Source organism: Cryptotermes secundus, unplaced genomic scaffold, assembly GCF_002891405.2.
Source record: "Cryptotermes secundus unplaced genomic scaffold, Csec_1.0 scaffold971, whole genome shotgun sequence".
NCBI classification, from domain to species: Eukaryota; Metazoa; Arthropoda; class Insecta; order Blattodea; family Kalotermitidae; genus Cryptotermes; species Cryptotermes secundus.
The window spans coordinates 1,951,199-1,964,228 of NW_019727793.1; the positions used below are offsets into that span (position 1 = coordinate 1,951,199).

The 13,030-nt window shown below is 40.4% G+C and overlaps 1 long non-coding RNA gene across 1 annotated transcript in view; it reads right to left on the bottom strand.

The window, feature by feature from the left end:
- Nucleotides 1–13,030, bottom strand: part of LOC117282356 — a 171,155-nt gene that overhangs the window by 59,022 nt on the left and 99,103 nt on the right. The window contains exon 3 of the long non-coding RNA XR_004513079.1: nucleotides 5,044–5,108. This is a non-coding gene — a long non-coding RNA (uncharacterized LOC117282356). The remainder of the gene's footprint in view (nucleotides 1–5,043; nucleotides 5,109–13,030) is intronic.

Genomic DNA, 13,030 nt, shown 5'->3' on the forward strand with positions numbered 1-13,030 from the left:
GTCGAAGGTGACTGAGAAGAAATGGCAAGAAAGGCATTAGGCGATATAAAAGAAGACTTCATATGTGATTTGAAGTGACAGTGAGACTGTTATAAATCCGTTGCCAGAATACGACTAGTGAAGATAGGACTCTAGTGCGTCTGTAACGGTGAACAGCATAGCGTGCAGATCAGCAACAGAACTGCAATGCATGTAGTTCCAAGTACTGTTTATAAAGCGTCAATAAATCTAATTATCTAATCGATACCCCATCTTACAAGTCACGCACAAACTCCTAGACATGCAAGATAATCGAATAGAATTTCCGTTGGTGAATGAAGAATTGGAAAGGGTGCAGGATGAAGTGGTCGTGGCATAACTTAAATTATTATCGCGGCATTTATCTGAAGAGACTGAATAAAATCATAAGCGGCTCAAGATAGCCCAAAACCGGGACGAGATAAAATTTCAAAACCTGACAATAACCTATAAATATATGTGCATTGCCTCATATAATTTTATTTAGACTTTCAACATATTTTTTAAAAGATAATCTAGTTGTTCATAGCGACTGGAGGTAAAGGTAAAGTTGTCCCTGTGCTTAACTAATTAAGCACTACGCCATGAAAGCGTATGGGGGAGTGGATGTATAGATCCACATCTTGATCTCGACAATAGTTGGAGCTGAGTGGTCAGCTTCATGGGCAGACTTTAGCTCCGGGGAAAGAGCCTCTGGTACCCACTGGATAGGAGGTTGGGTGGCCCCCAAAGTCGGTCTGGACGAGGGAGAGAAGATAAAATTCTTGACGCAACCGGGACTTGAACTCCGACTCCTCGGTCGTCCAGACCATAGCCAATCGTTGTACCGCTGTACCCGGTTCATAATTCAAAGCGACTTCACAAGAAAATTACTATACAAGTGAAAAAAATTAGGAAGTACTTGAAAAATGGGTGATGAGCATATTTGGGTTTAAAGGGGGAAGAAGCTAGGGCAGGCTGGAGAGGTTCACAATGCGTACTCCTCTCGTAATTATTAGGCTGTTCAAATAAAGGAGAATGAAACGAGAAAAACATGTTGTACGGGTAGCAAATATGAGAAATACATACAGAATTTTGGAAGGACAGACTGAAAGGCGAGGCAACTTAAGTGACTTAACTTTAAAATATATGCTATAAGGTAAGATGATATTAAAAATGATCTTAAAGAAATTTATTTTCCTATTTTCTATTTTATTATTATGATAAACGGCCAGTTGCTGGTCAGTCCAGTAGGGCAGTAACGAAAGTTCTGTTCCGTTAAAATGCGGGGAATTTCATGACTAAGCAAATAAATATCAGTCTTTAAAGAAAAGGGCACTGTTTCTTGACACTAAGCAGCATTTGATTGAGCGGTGATAGAAAACGAGACTTAATAAAAGTGGTAAGTGATCAGCTCCGCGTACTTCTGAATGCAGCCAAAAGATGACCCTACTTTACGGTTTAAAATTGTGTTTAACAAATTATTTCTCATAGGTAAAATAAACGAAACAATTCTAAATTTAAAATTATATACGACACAGTCAACTGCGTAAACTAACAATAAACAGTTAAGTGACAAGGAACAATGCTTTACGAACTACACAATGTCGACACGAAATGGCGCCGTTCCATGATGCAGGCTGTCATTAGAGTTGAAGCTTGAGAAGGTTGGAACGTAATTATCGACTTTATAGAGGGGAGGGCCAAAAAAGGATGATTGCAGGTATCGGTCACTTCAGAGAGAAAAGTATCACACGACGGTCCTCTGACAGGCGAACCAACCGGGTTAGACCTGAGCAAACGGCATCACATTAAGGGTTATTACACTTCACTCGCACAGCAAACAGGTGACAATGTATGCTAGCTGGCGCCACGGGCTCGTTTAGGCTTTAAGGTTCAAAAAGTATCGTACTAATTGGTTATTTCGTCTATTGTAGAGATTCCCAACCCTATGACCGCGGGCACCTCCGTTCCCTCGGAAAGGTTTATGGATCAAACAGAGGATTTTAAACTAATTAGTTGATTAATCTAGCTTAGCCGTTCGTGAGAAGCCGCCAATTTTCCAGCATTTTATGGAACCCGAAGGTTCATTATAGTGTTCACATGAGTCCACCAATGATCCCTATCCTGAGCCATTCCTATCCAATCCACACCATTCCATCCTATGTCTCTAAGATCCATCTTAATGTTGTCCACCCACCTACGTATTTGCCTTTCCAGTGGTCTCTTTCCTTCTGATTTTCCCACAAATATCCTATATGCATTCCTCTTCTCCTCCATTCGTGCTACATGCTCTATCAATCTCTTCCTCCTTGACTTGATCATTCTAATTATACATGGAGAAGAGTACAAGTTATGAAGCTCCACGTTATGCAGTTTTCTCCCACCTTCTGTCACTTCAAATCTTTTCGGTCCAAATTTTCTCCTCAACACCCTGTTCTAAAACACCCTAAGTTTACTTTTTTTTATTGCTAGTGGGGTGGGACTAAGTCCCTTGTACTGCGGCCACTTCTGGCCTATTGTACCAGCCCCAGATGACAGGTGAGGATGATTGTGGAGCAATTGGTGGAATGAATATTGGCATGGGAAACCGAAGTACTCGGAGAAAACCTGCCCCAGCGTCACTTTGTCCACCACAAATCCCACTTGACCAGAGCCGGGATCCAACCCGGGCCGCCGCGGTGGGAAACCAGCGACTAACCGCTTGAGCTATGGCGCGGCCTAACACTAAGTTTATGTTCCTCCCTCAATGTCAGAGGCCAAGTTTCAGACCCATACAGAACCACATGCAAAATAGTTATGTATATTCTAATTTGTATGTTTTTGGGCAGCGGACGAGAAGACAAAAGGGTGTGGACAGAATGGTAGCAAGAATTACCAGAGTTCAGTTTCCTCTATAGAGGATTTTAACGTTCAAAATAATATCCTGACTGTTCACAGATGACCCCAAATCATGTGACGGTTTCCACTGTATGAACCGAACCTCTACATTGTGTTCAAGGAATTCTAATAGTTTAGATTGTGTTCATGTGTCACATTAAGAGATTCAGGTAATATAATGGTAAAAATTCAATTCATAATAAAATTATTTATTATTTTTAATCAAATTATGGAGAGAGAGCGTGTCAGATCAGTGTTTCGGAAAATATACTGACGCCAGAACACAAACTGCTGAGCTGTCCGTTACTGGTTTAGTTCGAGCAACTTGGTCCAGTTCTGGAGGACCGGAAGTCCAAGGTGATTGAATAAGAAATGGCACAAAGAATTAACGGTAAGTTGAAGTGATACATAGTTCCTGTGAAAAATCCTTTGCTAGGAAACGGACAGTGATGACTAGTGAAGGCACCCTCAGACGGTTCAGTGCAGTGTAGTCTGTAGTGTGAACACAAGAGTAGCATGAGTAGTATGAACCTGAATATAGATGCATTCTGAGTCAGTTAGGCCCACATTCAGCCACCAAATTTGAGTATTATCCTTTGCCGCTTGTCTGAAATTGCTCAACAAATATATTCTAAATCCACCCTCCATATTTGGAGGGACCCTCCTCCATCGCTAATCTTTGAACAAAATGAACAAAAGCACGAAGCCAATTAATTTATATGCGTCCCATAGGAATTCATATTTTATTTCTCGAGTAGTTGCGCCAAGCTTATTTTCAATGCCTTATTAGCCAGTCAGTTTTCAAGACAGAAGTACGATACATGCCTCTGTACATACTATATATTTATAAGGGTACATATATTGATCCTTCATTACGCTAGAGACTATTGAACTTCAATTCTATTGAAGCTTCTGTTATAGCTCCGTTACGTACGTTTGTATACAGTGCGCTGGACACATTAGGCCATTAAAGGACGCTTTAATATATTCAATGTGAATTTTGGACACATTTACATAAGAAACACCCCGAAAATATAAAATATAGTCACACATTATAGGAGTGTGTGACTATAGACGGGGTTTGGATTCGATGATTGGATTTATTGCACTTATACATTCAACTTCAAACTACAAGTGATTCAGCGCTGTCGCTGATCTGCACAATTTACAATTCAACATTACACATACGATAGAGATTTCAGTCTTTACTAGTCGTATCCTGCCAACGGATTTCAGCATAGTAATTATACAAGTTTCACTGTAACTGCAACATACATGTAGTCTCTCCTTCGCGCAGCATAATTGCTTCTTGCCATCTCTTCTCTATCATCTTTGACTTCCGCCTCAAGGCTCCCTTAAAGTCAAAGTCACATTGCGACTGACGGTCAGTCAGTTAGTAGGCCTTGGTGTCCAGCCCCATATGGAGCCCATAACCAGATATTTATTATTGTTTGACAGTTACGGTCTTGTTTTTATGGGACGTCCTCTCTGACGAGAGGACGGGTCTGCCTTTGTCCGAATCCCTTGGGACTCGCGACCATATTTTACTGTCTCAGATTTGAGACCTCCCTCTTCGTCTCCTCGTACGGCTAGCAGGGTCATGGTGGGATTCGACTCCGCGTCCACACGGGTAAGAGACTCCATCAATTCTCGGATCCTCCTCATATCCACTTGGGACGGATCCAAGAGGAAACACCGTTTCCGAAGTTATAGCTCAAGAATACTTCGATTTTTCCATACGTATTCGTTGGCGCAGGAACCTATTTACCGAGTCGTTGCCTAGCAATTAACGTCTACTCTGGCTCCACTATTCCGGGTTTCAGGCGTCATGTCACAATAAGAACATTTTTTTATCGAGATTTAATGTGTATTTCACAGTTCATGCAAAAGAATCATTAAACTTTTAAGGTCTACTTAAAATATTTTTTGACTATCTAAGAAATTAAATAGAAGAATGAAGTGAACATAAAAAACGTGGGATGGTCCAACAGCCCCCTACATTCAGAGGCCGGAGATACGGTAGGCGGAGTCCAATCAAAGCATAGGCAGCTCCTCTATATGAAAACAATTACCGGCGATAGCTTATTAGTCTAAAATAACCCTTTGCTCAAATTAAAGACTGTAGCTACTGGTCTTGTTTACGCCGAATAAATTACCTTACCTTACCTTGTACCTCGACCTCGTACAACTGTGTAATGACCAGGAAAATGTTGCCACCACGAAGCATCCCCCTGAAAAGTAATAAATACAACTATATTCATACAATGCTCTCACATTGTAACATGGATGGCCAGAGTGTTGCTAGGTAACGGACCGGTAAACACACGCGATACACGCTCGCAACAAAGGAACGAGTTTAAAGAACTTGCTTCTAGGCAAAGGCACAGTAAATAGACTTCCACGCAGAAGCAATGACGTCACACTGGAACAGTACTATCACATGGCTTCTTTTCTGTGTTGTCCGTGCGGCATATATATAACGAATATCTGTTTAAGTCACAATCGCAATGTGAGGTCTGTGTGGAGCGGGCCCTATTATCTCTGCCGTGACCCTGCGAGTCGTAGGAGGCGACGAAAAGAGAAGTCTAAAATTTGAGACAGTAATATATGGTCTCGAGTACCAAGGGACTCGGACCCGAGAAAGACTACGCTGGCAAGGACGAGCAGACACGTCCTCTCGTCAGAGACGGCGTCCACAAAAAACAAGACAGTAACGTGAAACAGTAATAAAGAGCTAGTCATGAGCCCCAGATCGGTGTTTTGTGTCAAGACAGACTGGGCGACTGACCGTCGGTCGCAATGTGAGGTGTTTAAGCGAATTATGAAGGGTGTATAAATCAGTGGTAGCGCTGTATTAAATGTGATTAATAGAACTTGCAACCGAGCTGTTAATAAATCCAATCATCCGAACTAGAACCCGTCATTCTCGTCACGCGTAGCAACCTACACGTGGCAATATTACTGAAGTTCTTACAATGTCTAAGATAAGTAACCTAACTAAATGCAGTAAAATGAAAAAGTAACATGCGCGTGTTTCTAAGGTTATGATTTCAGATTTCTCTTTGGCAATAAAATTCGACTAAGGGGCATAGTTGATTGAGACACTAGGCTACAAGCCAGAAGGTAGCGGGATCGAGTCCCGGTAAGGTGGATTTTTCAATTTACCTTATCCTTCCAGCCTCACTATGGCCTCGGCTTTGACTCAGCCTCTAACAGAAATGATAACCAGGAATCTTCTGGGAGGGGGGGTATAGGGCGGCCGGCGCGTAAAGCTGACAAACTTACTGGCATCTCTCACTCTGTTCTCTAGAGAAAATATGGGAGCCTCGACGTCTCACAACCCTGTGGGCCTTGACGGCATGTTACAGGGATAACTTTGCCTAACAGAACTCGACTGAGGGTGGATAAGTAATACGATTGCGAACATTAAATAGAAAAGAGCTTCATAATTCACCAAATTCACAATATTCACCAAATATTCACTGTGGTAGGATGTCCTTATTGTTGTGTTTTGTGTATTGTGTTTTGTTTGAACTTGTTGTCACTTAGTGTAATGTGTGTTACTTGTCTGTTGTGTCCTATTGTGTACTACTGCCACCGGGCTAAAACCCAATTGCAGTATAATAAATTATATATATATATATATATCATTGTACTTGTAGTAATCAAAAGAAGGAAGGAGAGGTGTGTAGGACACTCAGTGTTCTTGGAGAAAAGAGAAATGCATATAATATTTTGGCCCGCTTAGCCTAAATGGAAGACACCAATGGGAAAACTGAGTGCATAGGGTAGAATAATATTTTTTATTTTAATGTTGTTTATTTAACGACGCTGTCACTGATACGACTACATAGCGTAAAAATAGCCTAATTACTAAATTTGAAACATTTGGTGGAATGAGAGTTGGCAGGAGAAACTAAAGTACTCGGAGAAAAGCGGAACATTACCACTTTATTGACCACAAATCCCACATAACCTGACCTGGTATCGAACTCAGGCCGCCGCTATGGGAAGCCGGTGACTAACCACCTTAACTATTACACTGTAAAGATAATATTAAGAGGGATCTGAAATTGATGACGTGGGGGGCTATGGAGTGGATTCGTCTGGCTCACTATATTTGTATTCTGATTATTACAGTGTTGCCTGAATAGGAGTTATATTATCTTTATATCTTACAGTCCCTGCTTCACACCAGAGTGCGGTTACTAAATGATATTCCATAATATCGTCTCTTTAATTTCAAACGACAGAGGAAATAAGTTTACCTACGTACAAAAACGGAAATAGTCTAATTCTTAAAGCAAATTATTTATTTACGATTGTTAAATGGCAAATCATAGTGCCCGCGAGGTCTATGGCATAAATTTTCTTCGACCGCTAAAACACTGGGATCATAGGTTCGAATCCCACTTGAGGCATGGAAGTCTGTCTGCTTTTCTTCTGTGTTTTGTTGTCCTGTGTAGCTAGCGGCCTTGTCACATGGCTGATCCCCCGTCCAAGGAACCCTACCGACTGTCTATAAGATCCGTAGATCTAGTTTAATTCTCATGTAAAACATGTCAGAGGGTCTAATAAGAAATGTAGAAGAAGAAAAAGAAGAATACTAAACGTTTCCAAGTTAAGTAAAACAAAATATATCAAGAACCAGATGTTCTTATAAGCAATACACACCACACGAGCCAGAGGACCTTCAAATGACTCTAAAATTATACGAGAAAATTACTGTAATTCAGGGTTAGGTCTAATCGTAACCAAAGAACATTATTATCATAAATACTAAGGATCAAAGACGCAGTAAGGGGCGTAGAAGAACAGAAAATAATGATAGAACAACGAAGAAAATAAGAGTAACAGGACGAAGATAACTACAAAAAGCACTCACCATAAATGGAAATTTTAAATTCATTTCATATTCCCATAAAAAGAAGGAATATATTGGAAACAGATCTAATTTATTGATAGGAAAAATGTCAGAAATAATTTTAAAACTCTTTAAAGATGAATTAAAAAATACCTACAAGGTAAAGGTAACGCTATCCCTCTAACAGATCGTGGAGACCTATAGGTTTGTGAGACGTCGAGGCTCCATTTCTGGACAATCGGCTCACAAATGGCAGTGAGATTGTCAGCCTTACGCTCCTGCCGCACCTTTACTACCAAGATGGTTCCTGGTACTCATTTCTGTTAGAGACTGAGTCGACCCCAAAGCCATAGTTCGGCTGGAAGGATTAGGTGAACTGAAAAATCAAATGCCCCCAACGGGAATCGAACGCGTGACCTTCCGGCTTGTAGCATAGTGCCTCAACCAACTACTCTACCGCATCAAAACAAAAATACGAAGTAAATTTTCGTGATTTTAGAGCAGTAAATGTGCCAATAAAATCTATGGATTCTATTTTTGTTTTGTGGAGGCCCCAGGGTGAGCGGCCCCATCGCTCCCCTTTAAATCAAACTGTGGTTGTCCTTACCAGTGTACGGCCTTTAGAATATATTTCTGTAAAACGGTAGGAAACTGTCAACAAAATACTAAAACTAAAATCATAATTTTTAAGCAAAACATCTTTAACCTTGCAGCTTGTCGGTCAAAATAATTTTTTGGCCGAGGAATATTCAATAGCTCTTAAATTAATCTGTTTGTTCGTGCGCTAATATGTACACCGTGCGAGCCGGTCTTTACCAGTTTCTTTCTCATATCACAGTTAGTATAGCTATGGGCTGGACAACGAGGATATCGTGGTTCAACTCCCCGCAAAATATATGAGATTTTTAAATTCTCTGTTGCTTCCAGACCGGTTCTGAGGTCAATCCAGGCTCCTATACAATCGGTACCAGCCGTCGTGAGTCCGAGAGCAAGGCGGCAGTTGTGCAAAAGTGGTTATATCTAGCGTCGAATTTAAGAACAGTATTATAACACACCCATTCTTCCATATGTTTTCAGGATGTTGTGCTGAATTAATTAAGCACAGAGACAAGTTTACCTGTATATACAGAGTGGTTCTTAATGAAATTGACGCGTTCACGGCTCCGCGTTTCACCGCGACTGGCGCATCGCCGACCGCAGAGCGCACGAGAATTTTGCCGATAACTCAGCATGCCCGTAACATTTGGAATGAAGGAAAGTTTTACCTTTGTTCACAAATCACAGTAAGTGTTGAAGAGCTGTCCCTTTACACGTAAACATTCCTCGTACCGCGGAATAAGTTTTGATTTGTCTTCTGAAGATTCTCAGCATGAATATTTGAACTTTCCCTACGAATGTTCTCTTTCATTCTTCCTTTCGGTCGAGGGTTACTTTTGTAAACTTTGTCCTCTACACAACCCCAGAAGAAGAATGTATCACTTATCCTCAGTAAACACTCGACGCTTATGTTTCATTTTCTTGTCTATTAAGAGTCCTACAAATTATGAATTGAAGAAAGCAGTCTTCTTGGATTTGGCACCGTGTATATGTGGTGTTAACCGACGTTTCGGAGGAACGTATTGCCTCCATCTTCAGGGTAGAAGGAAAAATATAAGAAATCCGCAAGCGAAGAGACCGTGAGAACCGCTACAAACAGACACCATTCTGAAGAAAGTTGTCTTCTGGGTTTAGGCACCATTCTGCTTACGGATTTCTTATTTTTCCATCTACCCTGAAGATGGAGGCGATACGTTCCTCCGAAACGTCGGTTAACACCACATATACACGGTGCAAAATCCCAGAAGACTGCTTTCTTCATAGTCACAGACGTGAAAACCTCAAATCTTACAAATTATGAACTGTTTGTCTGCTGGGAACTCTTTCATGATGAAATTTCCGTCGAAATTTTTGCCAGTACCTTCCAGCAAATCTGTATTTCGGATAGGTATCGTACAGAAATGCACGTTGCTCTATAGTCTCGAATACAAAGTCGTGCAAAACTGCTGACTGACTTACAAATCATAAACTCCCACGCATGAACCTCACTTTCTGCCGTGTAATATAATACCGTGTAGAGGTATACTGGTTAATTATTTCCTTTCATTCCAAACCTTATCGGCCGTCAAGCATGTTGGGTCATCGATAGAATTTGCTTGCGCTTAGAGGCCGGCGATGCAGAGGTGGCGGTGAAGTGTGGAGCCGTGAACACGTCAACAGCTTAAAAATTTCTCTGTACATATATATATATATATACATGAGAGAATTGTCACGGTGCTGCCTGATGATATGAATGAACTGGCACTGGTTTCAGGTCTTGATAAATCCACCGATAAGTGGATATCTGCCAAGAATAATCTACTTGTCGTCAGCTGTAACTATGAATAAAGTTGCTTATTTGAAAGGCCACCTTTAAAGCTTTGTTTCTATTTCTTTTTAACGTTGGATATTAAGACTGGATTGTGAGCATACGAAACGGGGCCTACAATATGTATATTGTACGGGTACAAATTTATATTAAGACCTAATACCAATCGTTGCAAAATTTACATCATTTCTTCTACTGCTTATAATGTACAAGTATAAAGAAATACAGATTTCAACACATATTTCTGAAGCAACAATTATCGCTATAAATTTAATATTTATAAAAGATAACAAACACATAATAGAAACGAATAATAATTTTTTCTCTCTCTCAGTTACAACCGCCGGAAGCAATAAAATATATTTCTACACGAGAATAAAACATACCGTTGATTTGTTCAGAAAAAAAAAATCGTTTACATTATTACATCACTGTAAATTAAACTTCCCTGCCGACATTAAGATGGCTTCATCTGAGATGCACTGTTGTGTACCTGAATAATTTATTTCCACATATATTTAACTTATTAGTGTGTCGGTTATTCGACAGATGGATGCCCTTCCTGCAATTTATCACTGTCTTAATTTAAGTTTTCTTCTTTTTTATAGAGTTTGTTACCCTAATTGCACCAAACCTTAAATTTGAATACATTAGGACTCCTTACCTTCTTTGTTCTTTCTTGAAAAATGAATTCTTAGTTTAATTTTTGTTAACCTTCCCCCGCATAACTACTAAATATGGAGTTCGCGGACGGCATTTCAAGTAGAATAAATTTAAATTATGCTTGTAACAGACATATATAGTTCAAAACATTTTATAACCTCGTACATTTTCCATAAAATCATGGAATAAAACACATAGAACAATGCGTCCCGAATTTTCTATTGGTTATTATCTTAAATAATTCCATGATACAGAGCACGTGTTGAGAAACTGATAGTTAAGCTTCTCATCAAAAAAAAAAAAAAATCGCAGCCTTCCATGTGACAAGAGAGTTCCACAGTCGTGTTCAGAAGTGCTCACCATCAGACGCTATCCGCAGCCATGTGAATCCAATCCATGTCTCATTATTAATACTTTAAGGCCCAGTTCAATATTATCATCCAATCAATGCTAAGTTCTCCGAAGTTATTTCTTCCCTTCAATTTTATCGAAATCAAATCTTTTATACATTATCGCACCTTTCACGCGTGCCTCATGCACTGCCCATCTTATCCTCCTTGATCTAATCCACCTACTAATATTTAGTTAAGGATACAAATTAAGAAACTCATCAAAATGAAAAATTTCCACCCTCTTGTTACTTTCATTCAGAATCAATGAATTTATCTATTCCAGTAAGTAATGGCTGTATTACCTTCTGAGCCGACGTAGCTTCGAAAGGCGCGGGGGGTGAAAGGGGTCAGTAGTATGTTGGTGCAACGAGATGTAACCTGTTTTAGGGGACTTCCAGAATTTACCTTGCGGGTTTGAGGAGAAATGTGAAAAACCTCATTCAGAGTAGTCGGTTCAAGGCCGGGGTTCAAGCAAAGTAAATCAGCCGAATTACAGATGTATCAATAAATAATTTACACTGAAACTGACTTACTTGCATTTTTATAAATGTTGACAATACACTGGATTCTCTTTGAATATCTGAGGCGTCTATATATCAGTATAAAGAAAATGTAAAGCTATCCATGTAATAGGCCGTGGAGGACCATAGGGGTGTGAGAGGTCGAGGCTCTCATAATTTCCAGACAATTGGCTCACAGATGGCGGTGAGGTTGTCAGCCTTACGCGCCGGCCGGCAGCCCTTCACCCCCAAGAAGATTCCTGATACTTATTTCTGTTAGAGGCTGAGTTGGCCGCAGGGCTATAGTGTGGCTGAAAGGATTAGGTCAACTGAAAAATCCAAAGCCCTCATCGGGAATCGAACCCGCGATCTTCCGGCTTGTAGCATAGTGCCTCAACCAACTACGTTACCGCGCGCCCCCTTTTAGGTCAGTATATAATCTTTTATTACGTTAGAGCCTTCTAAAACGTCAAATACTTAATTAAATTTTGTTTGTATATTGTCTTTATATTACACATTATTTTACTTACATTTTAAACCATAACGCAATTTGTACTTCTAATGAAATCAGTTCGAATGGTTTCAGTAATACAGAAGTAATTCAGTCGTCGCTCTGCACAGAACAACATGTAGAGACGTAGTAGTTGATACTGAGAAATGCAGGGAACCCAAGTGGAATAACACAGAGAAGAGTGAAGCCCACAGGGAGAAAGAATACCGTGTGACCTGGAAGTAGGTGGCCGGATAATCCGTGAGACAATGAAGAACATTTAGAGGCTTAAACTTTATCAGCTGAGAAGGAGAAGAAAAATATACTGTACACTGCTTTAACTTCCATTACACAATCATACAGGGACACGGGGTAGCGTAGTTGGTTGAGGTACTATTCTACAACGGCGGCCCGGGTTCAATTCCCGGGTTGGTCAAGTGAGATTTGTGATGGACAAAGTGGCGGTGGGGCGGGTTTTCTCCGAGTACTTCGGTTTTCCCTGCCAATCTTCATTCCACCAAATTCTCCATCACCATAATCACCCGGGGCAGGCTACAATAGGCCCATCAGTGGCCCCCGTGCCGAGTGGGCCCAGTTAGACTCCACCCCCCACTAAGCGAATTAAAAAAATTAAATTACTATTTTACAAGCAGGTAGATCGCGGGTTCGATTAAAAAGCTCAATGTTATGCTACCAAGACATGTATATAATATAGTATATCGATGTTGTGTGTCGATATCCATAACTAATACTCCGTCCCTACGTTTAATTATTTACGGTTTATTTTTGAAAGCGGTAGCTCAGACAGTGTGGGATATTGTAGCATTGTAGCCATAACTG